A 12,275-nucleotide genomic window follows, 5' to 3' on the forward strand; every position below is an offset into this window, starting at 1 on the left:
TTGGATATTTATCTCTTTTGAAAATGAGCTCCATAGTGACTCTGAAGTGTGTGTATGCGCGTGTCTAATAACCTCTGTGCTCGGTGTTCTAACCACAGCAAATTGTCAGGATATGTCAGGGGGATAGTTTCTTTTTCGTATCCACATAGATCTGCGGACCACAGGCCTATATATGCTGGAAAGTATCATTCTGAGGGGAAATTCTTCCATATTTGCAAAACATGATGAATAACTTTCCACTGAAAAAAATCATCTAAAGATTTAAGCATACTGCATATTTTGCTTAGAGGCAAATTCTTGCGAAATTCTTTTAAACAGATCAGGGAAACTGCATTAATGATAAATAGCTTTTCTTTGGATGGTAACTAAGGTGCCCTTTTACTAAAGTGCATTAGCTTTTGCAGTTACCATGGCTTAACGCAGGAAATGACTGCGCAGTAGTTGCAAATCTAATATAGCAACTATTGGAGACGATCGCTGTATTCTGTTTTACAGGACCCATGTTAAAACGCCAGGTAGCACGTAGTACTGAGATCAGTTTGCAGAGATCCACGCTGAAATCAAAGCGTATTCTATAACAGCGCGCGCAACTTAATTGTTTTAACAAGCTAATCAGCATTGATAACAGCATTTAACAAGCAATAATAAGCACTAATTGGCAATAATTAGAATTTACATGCACAACTCGCTAAGCGTATTCTGTAATGAACTGCACCTAAATTCTTTAAAAGAGGCATGGCTATGGGCGTGGAAACAGATGAAATTTACTCACATGGTTATAGAATATGGCCCAGTGTGTGTAAGTCTACATACAGGGATTTACGCCACATTTTTGTTGGTGTAAATGGAGGCGTGTAGTTTTAGGCAGTGGCATATCAACTAAGCATTTTTTTTTGTTACATTTGTACCCCGCACTTTCCCACTCATGGCAGGCTCAATGCGGCTTACATATTATATACAGGTACTTATTTGTACCTGGGGCAATGGAGGGTTAAGTGACTTGCCCAGAGTCACAAGGAGCTGCCTGTGCCTGAAGTGGGAATCAAACTCAGTTCCTCAGTTCCCCAAGACCAGAGTCCACCACCCTAACCACTAGGCCACTCCTCCAGGTGCTGCTTATAGAATATGCCTAGGCAGAAATGTTGTAGAATCATGAGCACAGGTCAGCACCCCAGCATAGGTCAAAAAGGGCAGAGGCTGACAAGCCGGTGCGACTCTGGAATCTATCAGAGATTGAGAAGCCTGTAATTTATTAAAGAACATGAGCCTGTGTAAACTCAGGAATTTATGATCTATTAGGATACTCTTACGGGCAAGCTGGCTGGCATAGGAAAGGCGCAATTATGGATGGACAGAAAAATGTGATTTAGCAACTTAAGGGAAAATATATGGTGAGAACAGAGAACAGAATGATCTCTCAGAGAGATAAGTGCTGAAGTAATGTGAAGCCTTGCTTAACACAAAAGGTATATAAACAATTGAACCAGAGCATTACATTGGAGAGGCAGTGGCAGACCACATGTTTGTGTCCCCTGCTCTCCACATGAGAAACTAGCATTTGTAATTGTAACTTTCTCTTGGTAAGAAATTAAAGAATTGCTTTTGCTCGTACACGTGGCCTTCCTAGTCTTTTATCTCTCTAAATTACGGGTGGTTGGTGAGTACTAATTTGGGGAGATGGTATAAAGACTAGTATAAAAACAATGTTTACCGTGCAGATTTTTTAGGCACCTTATATAGAATCTGGTCCTTAGCATCACCTATTTAGGGGAGTGTAAGTGGGCCTGCACTAATTGTAAAATGCTGGGAACACCCATTCTCCACTCATACCCCAGCCCTAACACAAAAAAAGCACTTAAGGGTAGATTAAAAAGGACTGCCAAAATTTAGGCACCGAGTGGTAATTGGCAGTGTACGCGCGCTGATGATTACTACCCGATTAACGCGTGGGAACTTACCGCTTAGTCAATGGGTTGTAGTAAGGTCTCAGGCAAAAAATGGACGCACGCCAATTTTTATTTTGCCGCACATCCATTTTCGGTAAAAAAAGAAAGGCCTTTTTTGGAAGGTGTGCTGAAAAATGGACCTGTGCGCGCCCAATACACATGCCTACACCAACACAGGCAATTTTTCGGCATGCCTTAGTAAAAGGTCCCCTATGTCATTCCAACTTCACCTAATTCTTGCAATCAGATATCATTTAAAACCAAGCATTATTCCTAATTTAGAAATGATGTCGCATTTTACACACTTGAAATAACGTCTTGCTCTATGAAGTCTATTACATTGTCTGAAGTCATTTCTTCCCAAAAAAGAATTGCCGACAATGTGCACATTATATCATACTTGCCCACGCTCTAGTTGCATATATAAAGCAGATCTTCTGAGTTGGGTTTTTGCTCAGTTTTGTCGCTCATTGAATTAGTACAATATCTTTTTTTGTGCTATAGGAAAAGTAAACGAAAAAAAAAATAATTTTTTGAACTAAAAACATGGTCCTATTTTAGGTCAATATATTCATGTAGGAAGCACATTCAAAAGAAAACAAATTTCATTATTGCTTCCTTGTTTTTGAACATGAGTAATTAAAGAGTTGAAAGGACTGCCAAACCTTTGGATGATTTACAATGAGAATTGTCATCTTTGAACTGGTTGAGATCCCTTGGATGAGTGTCCAAGAAGTGAAGGAGCCGTTTATAGTTTTGCTGCAGCAAAGAAGACAGTAAGACAGAGAGAGGTCTATGGAAGCCCTTGGCTGTGATTTTCTGCCGTGATTAATTAGAAAAGCTGCTAATTGTGTCTAGATGTTAGTTAAAACTTTGCTAGTTCTGTCTAGTCATGCCAGAATTTAAAAAGTTGCTCTAGAGACTTTGGGCCAAACTAGGGCTGAGATGTTTGTCATTTTTATTTCATCCTGTGCCACTAGCACATTTCATCAGTAATGTTGAAGAAACAGTTTAGAGATATCATAAAGATGCAACGTAGAAGTGCTGCATATGGAGAGAAATATTATTGGTTAAACTTTCTCTTCATCTCGCTTACCCCCTTTATGTCACTCTCTTCTCACCTCCTTTCTCTTTCATATTTTTAATTTAGAGTTTTTTGTTTTGTTTGTTTTTGTTTTTTTTTTATTTTGTTTTTTGGGTTTGTTTGTTTTTTTGAACTGAGAAGTTCTGAGAGAAGAGGACATTTCTCTGGTAAGTGAACACTATTTTGCTTTGTGCTTTGGGAACTTAAAGATTGGGATGTAAAGGAGGAAGTGTAGGTTAGTGATAGGCAGAATAAAAATACAAAAAAGCAAATTTTATCAACTAATCTCCATAGTCTTTTCCCCTTAGTTTTAAAAACTTTGTACCACAGCCAGGGGCGTAGCTACGTGGGGCCACGGGGACATGGGCCCCCACAGATTACACCCTGGCCCCCTCTACATTTGACCCCCCCCCCGCCCGCCCCCCGCCCCGCCGCCGCATCAGGTACCTTGTTTGCTGGCAGGGGTCCCCAGTCCCCGCCAGCCGAAGAGTCTTCTTCAGTGCCGGCCGACTCCAGCGCCTTTGTGGTGTGATCACCTGTTTCTGACGCCTTACATCCTGAACGGGGCTACATGCACGGTGCAGGACGTAAGGCGTCAGAAACAAATGATCACACCACGAAGGCGCCGGAGTTGACCGGCGCTGAAGAAGACTCTTCGGCTGGCGGTGATTGGAGACCCCTGCCAGCAAACTAGGTACCTGATGCGGTGGCGGGGCAGGGGGCGGGCGGCGGTGGCGGCGGCAGTGGCGGCGGGGGGTGTTGTGGTTGTAGGGGCGGGGGGTCCAAAGTGGTGGGGGGGTTGGCAGCCGGGGGAGGTGGTTAAACAGTGCCCTCCACCTCGGACTCTGGCCCCCCCCTCCCGCCGAGGTCTTGCTACGCCCCTCGTCCCAAATTTAGCAACTAAGATTTAATGCTAAGAAATGCAGGGTCATGCATTTGGGTTATAAAAATCCAGTAGAACGGTACAATATAAGGGTGAAGTGCTTCTCTGTACAAAAGAAGAGCGGGACTTGGGGGTGATTGTGTCTGATGAACTTAAGGTCTCCAAACAGATAGAAAAAGCGACAGTCGAGGCCAGAAGCATGCTTGGGTGCTAAGGAGATGGATGAACAGCAGGAAAAAAGAGGTGATAGTGCCCTTGCATATGTCTCTGGTGAGGCCCCATTTAGAGCACTGTGTGCAGTTCTGGAGACCATACCTACAGAAGGATATAAACAGGATGGAGTCAGTCGAGAGGGAGGCTACGAAATTGGTAAGCGGTCTCGGTCATAAAACACATAAGGACAGGCTTAGGAACCTCAAAATGTATACACTGGAAGAGAGGCGGTGAGAGGGGATATGATAAAGATGTTTAAATACCTCAGTGGTGTTAATGTGCAGGAGGTGAGGATTTTTCAAATGAAGGAAAGCTCAGGAATGAGGAGGCATACAATGAAGTTAAGAGGAAATAGGCTTAGGAGGAATCTAAGAAAAAACTCTTTCACAGAAAGGGTGGTGGATACATGGAATGGCCTCCCGGTGGTGGAGGTCGTGGAGACAGGGACTGTGTCAGAGTTTAAGAAAGCATGGGACAGGCATGTGGGATCCCTTAGGAAAAAAAGAATTAGTAGTTACTGAGGATGAGCAGATTAGATGGGCCTTTTGGCCTTTATCTGCCGTCATGTTTCTATGTTTCTATTAAGTCATCTACAACTGCTTTCCAGCATCTCGAAAAATATACTGAGATAAAATGGGCATAAGTGAAATGTATTCAAGAACTCCTTATTCAAGCTACTTCATCAGGAAAAGAGTTTTACTGCACATCCCTAACCTCCAGAACGGATGATCCAAATGGTTAAATATTTATTAATCTCTTTTGAGCTAAGACCTGCTATACAGAGAGATGAATAGTCTGGGCTGAGTTATGGCAGAGATCTGCTTTCGAAGCCAACTGTTTCAAACTCCGCAGACACCCTGCCACCTACTGAAGATTGGTCAGTACTGTGGCAATTCTATAAGTAGGCACCTTGATGTTTATTTTTGTTACATTTGTACCCCACACTTTTTCCCACTCATGGCAGGCTCAATGTGGCTTACATGGGACAATGGAGGGTTAAGTGACTTGCCCAGAGTCACAAGGAGCTGCCTGTGTCTGAAGTGGGAATTGAACTCAGTTCCTCAGGACCAAAGTCCACCACCCTAACCACTAAGCCACTCCTCCACTCCATGTTGAATGGTAAGAGTCTATTATATAACTGTATTTGGGTGCCCAGATTCCATTATAGAATACTAGCATAACCCAGAATCGGCGAGCCATACATTTCCATGCCCGCAGTTATACCAACCATAGACCAGGTGTAACAGTGGGTGCCTAAATGCAGCTGGAACATGCAAAACTTACAGTATTCTGTAAGACAAGTATATAACTTGGAGCCCAGTCCCAATCCCACCCATGCTCCACCCTTGCACTTCCTTGCACTTACACGCTACAATACTCACACACACTCCTTATACAATAGCACTTAAGGTGCTTGTGTGCACTGGTGCTAATTTTCTGGGCATTTATGCATGTAAAGGACCAGGCAACCTTGAGCACTGAGTTATAAAATTGCTCTTCACATGCCTACCTGGACCATTATTACCTTCTACAGAGACTGACTGGAATTTGACAAATTTCTCAATAACAGGGGACTACACATGTCAAGTTAATATGACCACAAGTACTTGTTCCTATGAGATCAAGGTTTTCCACTGGGGAGACCAGTTAGGGCTATTTTGCCATCATGCTTCATGTTTTGAACACAGTGCAGTGCAGAATAATCAACGCTGCTCAACTTAAAGGAAAGCAGGAGCCCACAGATTGTCCACAGGAATTGACAACATTTTTATGGTTTGCTTAGTACACCACAGAATTCTGTCCAGCATTTCATATTACAGTTTTAGCCATGCTGCTTCTGTCTGCACATTCTACTGTTATCAGATGATATTTATCAGCTGTAGATCACAGAGTGTGCACTATGTGGAAAAAGGACCCCTCTCTTCCGACAGAATGTACACTATCAGCAAAGAATGTGCACTCTTTTCACTGTACTATGTGTATATGTAAACCACGTGTAAGCTTCACTTCGGTCACTGGAAAAGAAATAATAACATGGAGGGGCATAATCAAACGGGGGCGCCCATCTATAAGGGTGCCCATCTCTAGGGACGGCCCCGTAAAGAAGCATACACGACTATATTATCAAAACAAGATGGGCATCCATCTTTCATTTCGATAATACGGTCGGGAACGGCCAAATCTCAACATTTGGGCCGCCCTTAGAGATGGCCGACATTAGTTTTGCCTATAATGGAAACTAAGGCGGCCATCTCAAAACCTGCCAAATCCAAGCCATTTGGTCGTGGGAGGAGGCAGCATTTGTAGTTCACTGGTCCCCCTCACATGCCAGGACACCAACCGGGCACCCTAGGGGGCACTGCAGTGGACTTCACAAATTGTTCCCAGGTGTATAGCTCCCTTACCTTGGGCGCTGAGCCCCCCCCAAAACCCACTACCCACAACTGTACAACACTACCATAGCCCTTAAAGGGTAACGGGGGGCACCTAGATGTGGGTACAGTGGGTTTCGGGTGGGTTATGGAGGGCTCCCATTTACCATCACAAGTGTAACAGATGGAGGGGATGGGCCTGGGTCCACCTGCCTGAAGTGCACTGCAGTACCCACTAAAAACTGCTCCAGGGACCTACATAGTGCTGTCATGGAGCTGGGTATGACATTTAAGGCTGGCATAGAGGCTGGCAAAAAAATGTTTTTTATTTTTATTTTTTTGGGTGGGAGGGGGTTGGTGATCACTGGGGGAGTAAAGGCAGGTGATCCCCGGTTCCCTCCGGTGGTCATCTGGTCAGTTCGGGCACCTTTTCTAGGCTTGGTCGTCAACAAAAAGGGACCAAGTAAAGTCGGTCAAATGCTCGTCAGGGCCGCCCTTCTTTTTCCATTATCGGCCGAGGACGACCATCTCTTAACCACGCCCCACCCCACCATCAGTACCCTGCTGACACACCCCCTTGAACTTTGGCCGTCCCTGTGACGGAAAGCAGTTGAGGCCGGCCAAAATCGGCTTTCGATTATGCCGATGTGGCCGACCCTGATAGAAGGCTATTTGTAGAATCTGGGGAATTTTGCTGATTTTTAGCCACATTGATGGAGCACAATTTGTACGCTTAATAATTGTCCTCACTATGGCAATAAACATTGAGGGTAGTAAGACTCCGAAAAGTGTATTTTTAGTATCTGGCATTTCTCAACTGCCCATGGCCATGCCTAAAGAATAAGGCTTGCTATGAGTACAGTGCTCATGCAAAGACTTTACTTTTTTAAGTATATTTCATTAGTACAAGGTACCTGTGTCTGTCCATTCAGTTGTATCAGGACCCCTTCTGGGATAAATTTGATTGGAATTTGGCTAGAAGGTGTCTTACTGTACTTCCTACACTCCTGCCAAATGTTTGCCAAATCTGTTCAGATATAAGACCCTTGATAGGTGCTAGTGACAGTGAAGAAGAAAAAACATAGAAATATAAAAAATGACAGCAGATAAAGATCATACGGCCTATCCAGTCTGCCTATTTATACAGAATATTATCCTTTCCTTCTCTCCTTTACAGATCCTACGTGCTCGTCCCACACTTTCAGGAATTCATCTGCAATCTTCTTCTCTACCACATTCATCGGGAGGCCGTTCCATGTTTCCTCCATCCTTTCCGTAATGAAGTATTTCTTTAGATTACTCCTGAGTCTGCCCCTTTCACTTCATCCTGTGACAGGGCTTCCTTTCAACTGAAAGAGATTTGCCTCCTGTGCACTGGTGAGAGAAGAGCCAGTCATGAAGTGAAAGAGTCAACAAACACCATGCTTAGAAGGACATTAATAACTGAGCCTTCTTTACGTTGCAGAAGTTAGGAACATTTCTCCTTGTTGTTTCTAGTAAGTTATTCTTGATTTTAAGAATTTCCCTATTTGTTCCCCTTTTCTCCATCCTGTTATTGCAGTGGATGTCACATAAAAGGTCCCAGGTACACACAACCCACCATACATTACCCCCTTATATTATATTGGGAGCCCTCCAAAACTCACCAAAAATATACAGTACCCAACTGTACACCACTACAATAGCCCTTATGTCTGCAAGAGTCACTTATATATGGGTACAGTACGTTTTTTGTGGGATTTGGAGGGCTCACACTTTCCACCACAACTGTCCTAGTTAGAGTGGGATATGGGCACTGCACCGGCCACTGCTTGCTGGTCTAATAATAGGACTGTACTAATAGCAAGCTGAAAAGTATTTGACTATCCCAGTCTTGTTCAAAAATGTGCAAAATCAATGAAATAAGTTTCACTTTTTTCTTATTTAAAGTGGAGAAAAACGACCTCAGTAGTCAAAGCATGACAGCAGTGTCATGATAGCACTCAGTGCCAGCATTGAAACGACTCCGTTCTTATCACTGGTCTGAAAACTCCACTTGCATGTGAGTAAGAGGGTTATATTTATCCCATTGAAAAATAATAAATTCAAACGTGGTATTAGGCAATTGCTTGATCAATAATGTTACTTAGCTTTTGCTATTATGCCCAACGGGGCTCACCATTTCACTACTACGATTGGCTTCCTCAGGGGGCCAAGTAACTGTCGGCAAGTCGCACTGCCTTATACATTGACGCCCATGGCTTCCATGATACCGGAAGTGAAAGGACTGACCATAACATCTGAAGCTGTCATAGAGGCTGGTATGTACTGTTTCTTTCACATCTTTAGGGGTGGGAGGGGGGTCAGTGACCACTGGGGGAGTAAGGGGGGGGTCATGACTTGATCTTTCCAGGGATCATGTGGTCATTTAGGTAACCTTTTTCTGACTTAGTTGTGATTGAACAAGGTCTAGACTAAAGTTTCTAACTTTTAGCCCTAGACATTTTTGCTTTGTTCCATTATGGCAGAAAAATGTCCAAATTATGGGTATGCCCAAATCCTGCCCCTGTACAACCCTGACGCTGCCCCTTGTGATTTTTGATGCACTGCAAATGAATTGCATAGAAAAATGTCTTAAAATTTGTTTTAAAATAGCGATTTGCACATTTTGGCAAAAAAAAAAAAGCCCATCTGCCGCTTTGTGCCACTTTTTAGATATTTTTCTGTTTCGAAAATGAGCCCCCATATCACTTTTTCATGTCAATCTCATCATGATGTGCTGTTTCTGCAGATCATATATGACCTGAATGAAGTTTGATACTACAAAAATCATGCAATTAAATATCTAATGTAAAGGCAAAACATGCAAGACTACAAGATGGAAGGTTTGCTGTAGCCTTTCTGCATAGTTTTTCTTCAAGGCCAGATCTCAACATGCTTGTCAGTAGCTGCACTTCAGAAACACACATTTAATGACCTCTAAAATACCTGACGATTATCAAATAAAAGGTTTCTGGCACCTAACACACATTCCTTACACCAAGCTATCTAACATGATCTAATATGTTACTCATCTTCCACACGTTTACACAAGTTATGATTTACGATAAGTATCATATAGTTAATATACATATCTATTATTGAACTAAAATAGCAACCGAAGTATCTTTGGATAGATGTGTCTTTCTGATGACGCCTCTTTTGTGTGGAGCCACCAGACTGTGTCTCTCGAATGTATACAAAGCTAGCCTCAGATTGTCAATGATGGTTTATCTTAGTCAGGCAGACGTCACTGGAATAACATAAAGGTTCTTCCAAAAAGTCAAAACACGCTCTGAAGATACTGATCCTTTCCTGGTTGCATTTTTATTGACAGGACTAAATCATCAGTCGCTTTTAGCCTCCAAGCATCACTGCATCTTGCAGAAAAGAATTTGATTGCATTGTGTGACACAGTGGTGTCTCTAGAGAGAAAAAATTGGGGTGGCAACGGGGGGGGGGGGGCAAGTTAGGTATGGAGCGGGAAAAGCCAAAGCGACATTTCCGCACATCGTGTCCTCCAGCACATCGCACCTCCCAATCGTTTTTTTTTTAAATTAGAAATGGAGGAGTGGCCTAGTGGCCTAGTGGTTAGGGTGGTGGACTTTGGTCCTGAGGAACTGAGTTCGATTTCCACTTCAGGCACAGGCAGCTCCTTGTGACTCTGGGCAAGTCACTTAACCCTCCATTGCCCCATGTAAGCCGCATTGAGCCTGCCATGAGTGGGAAAGCGCAGGGTACAAATGTAACCAAAATAAAATAGATACTATTGGAGATTCTACATGGAATGTTGCTATTCCACTAGCAACATTCCATGTAGAAGGCTGCGCAGGCTTCTGTTTCTGTGAGTCTGACATCCTGCACGTACATCAGACTCGCAGAAGCCTGCGCGGCCACATTGGTGATCTGCAAGGGCCGACTTCTACATGGAATGTTGCTAGTGGAATAGCAACATTCCATGTAGAATCTCAAATAGTAGCAACAGTGGAGGAGTGGCCTAGTGGTTAGGGTGGTGGACTTTGGTCCTGGGGAACTGAGGAACTGAGTTTGATTCCCACTTCAGGCACAGGCAGCTCCTTGTGACTCTGGGCAAGTCACTTAACCCTCCATTGCCCCATGTAAGCCGCATTGAGCCTGCCATGAGTGGGAAAGTGCAGGGTACAAATGTAACCAAAATAAAATAGATACTATTGGAGATTCTACATGGAATGTTGCTATTCCACTAGCAACATTCCATGTAGAAGGCTGCGCGGCCACATTGGTGATCTGCAAGGGCCGACTTCTACATGGAATGTTGCTAGTGGAATAGCAACATTCCATGTAGAATCTCAAATAGTAGCAACAGTGGAGGAGTGGCCTAGTGGTTAGAGTGGTGGACTTTGGTCCTGAGGAACTGAGTTTAATTCCCACTTCAGGCACAGGCAGCTCCCTGTGACTCTGGGCAAGTCACTTAACCCTCCATTGCCCCATGTACAAATAAGCACCTGTATACAATATGTAAGCCGCATTGAGCCTGCCATGAGTCGGAAAGCGCAGGGTACAAATGTAACAAAATATAAATATAAGACACCATGAACTTGTATGTATAAGTAAATCCTCCTCCTCCTCCTCCTGCTAGTTTCAGCTACCAGGTAAAACCACCATTATAATTGACAGCGTCATTCAACAAATTCTTCTGTATGCAATGAAAGTCTGGATTTTCTATAGGATTGGTCAGAATCTCAATATAAACCCTGCACCTGCAGCTCTGTATCACAAACGCCATATTCCCCAACAGTAGAGCTATCCCTCTTACAACAGGCCACACAAAAAATATTCAACTTGTTATTATCACCTCAGAAACGGCACACTCTCCTTCCGCTTCCAAACTCTGTTTAAAGCAGATGGACTTTTGTTTGTGTGGTGACTCTATGGCATGTGGAGACCACTAGTGTTGATGAGCATTTTTATTTTGGGTGCCTGTTTTCAAATAGGTCCAGACACTTTGCAAAGTAATGCAAAACCTTGGAAAAAAACAAAGACATTCAAAACCTGTAGAGCAAACTTACCAAACCATAACCTACCTAACCCGCCAAAGAAAAGACAGTGCTGTAGATATTACACTAGGCCCTAGCACACCAATAAAGGAGGCCCCCGTGAATAAACATGGGGCAGATAACATTGGCTGAGTGGCCCTGAAGCAGAGTAGATTTGTTGGTGAGTGGGTGAAGGAATTGGGAGAGTGTGAAGGAATATGGGGTAATTAGGAATGAGGATTAATAGGTGAAAGGAAGGTTGGTGGTGAAAAGAAAGATAGGGATTGGTGGTGAGGAAGGTAGTGGGAATTTTGTGGACAGGGATTGGTGGATACGGGAGAGATGGAGTTAGGTAGGGGTTGTGGGGGTCATTTAGAATGTTAGCGTTTGGGCGGGAAGTATCAGTTTAGGGTGGGAGCGGGTGGTGGAAGGTTCATGGGTAGGGTGGGTTTTCCCACCTTGCACTCCCAAATTTGGTGGTAGTTTGTGGGGAATAGTTTGTAGGAGTGATTTTCAAAGAAGGGTAGTCCATGATATGGAGTTGTGGTCGCAGCTGAATGGGGTGGGGAAAAAGTGAATGGGGCTGTAAAGTGAAAGTTTTTTGGTAATGATTGGGTCAGTGAAGTCATGTTATATGTGAGCTTGTGTGCGCAACCACAATGAGATTTTGTGCACACTTCTCAGACACCATGTAGTAGATGTTGTGGGAATTCAAGTGAATGTGTAAGAGAAAGGGAGTGATCA

This window comes from Microcaecilia unicolor, chromosome 5 (genome assembly GCF_901765095.1).
Source record: "Microcaecilia unicolor chromosome 5, aMicUni1.1, whole genome shotgun sequence".
In the NCBI taxonomy this organism is placed as follows: domain Eukaryota; kingdom Metazoa; phylum Chordata; class Amphibia; order Gymnophiona; family Siphonopidae; genus Microcaecilia; species Microcaecilia unicolor.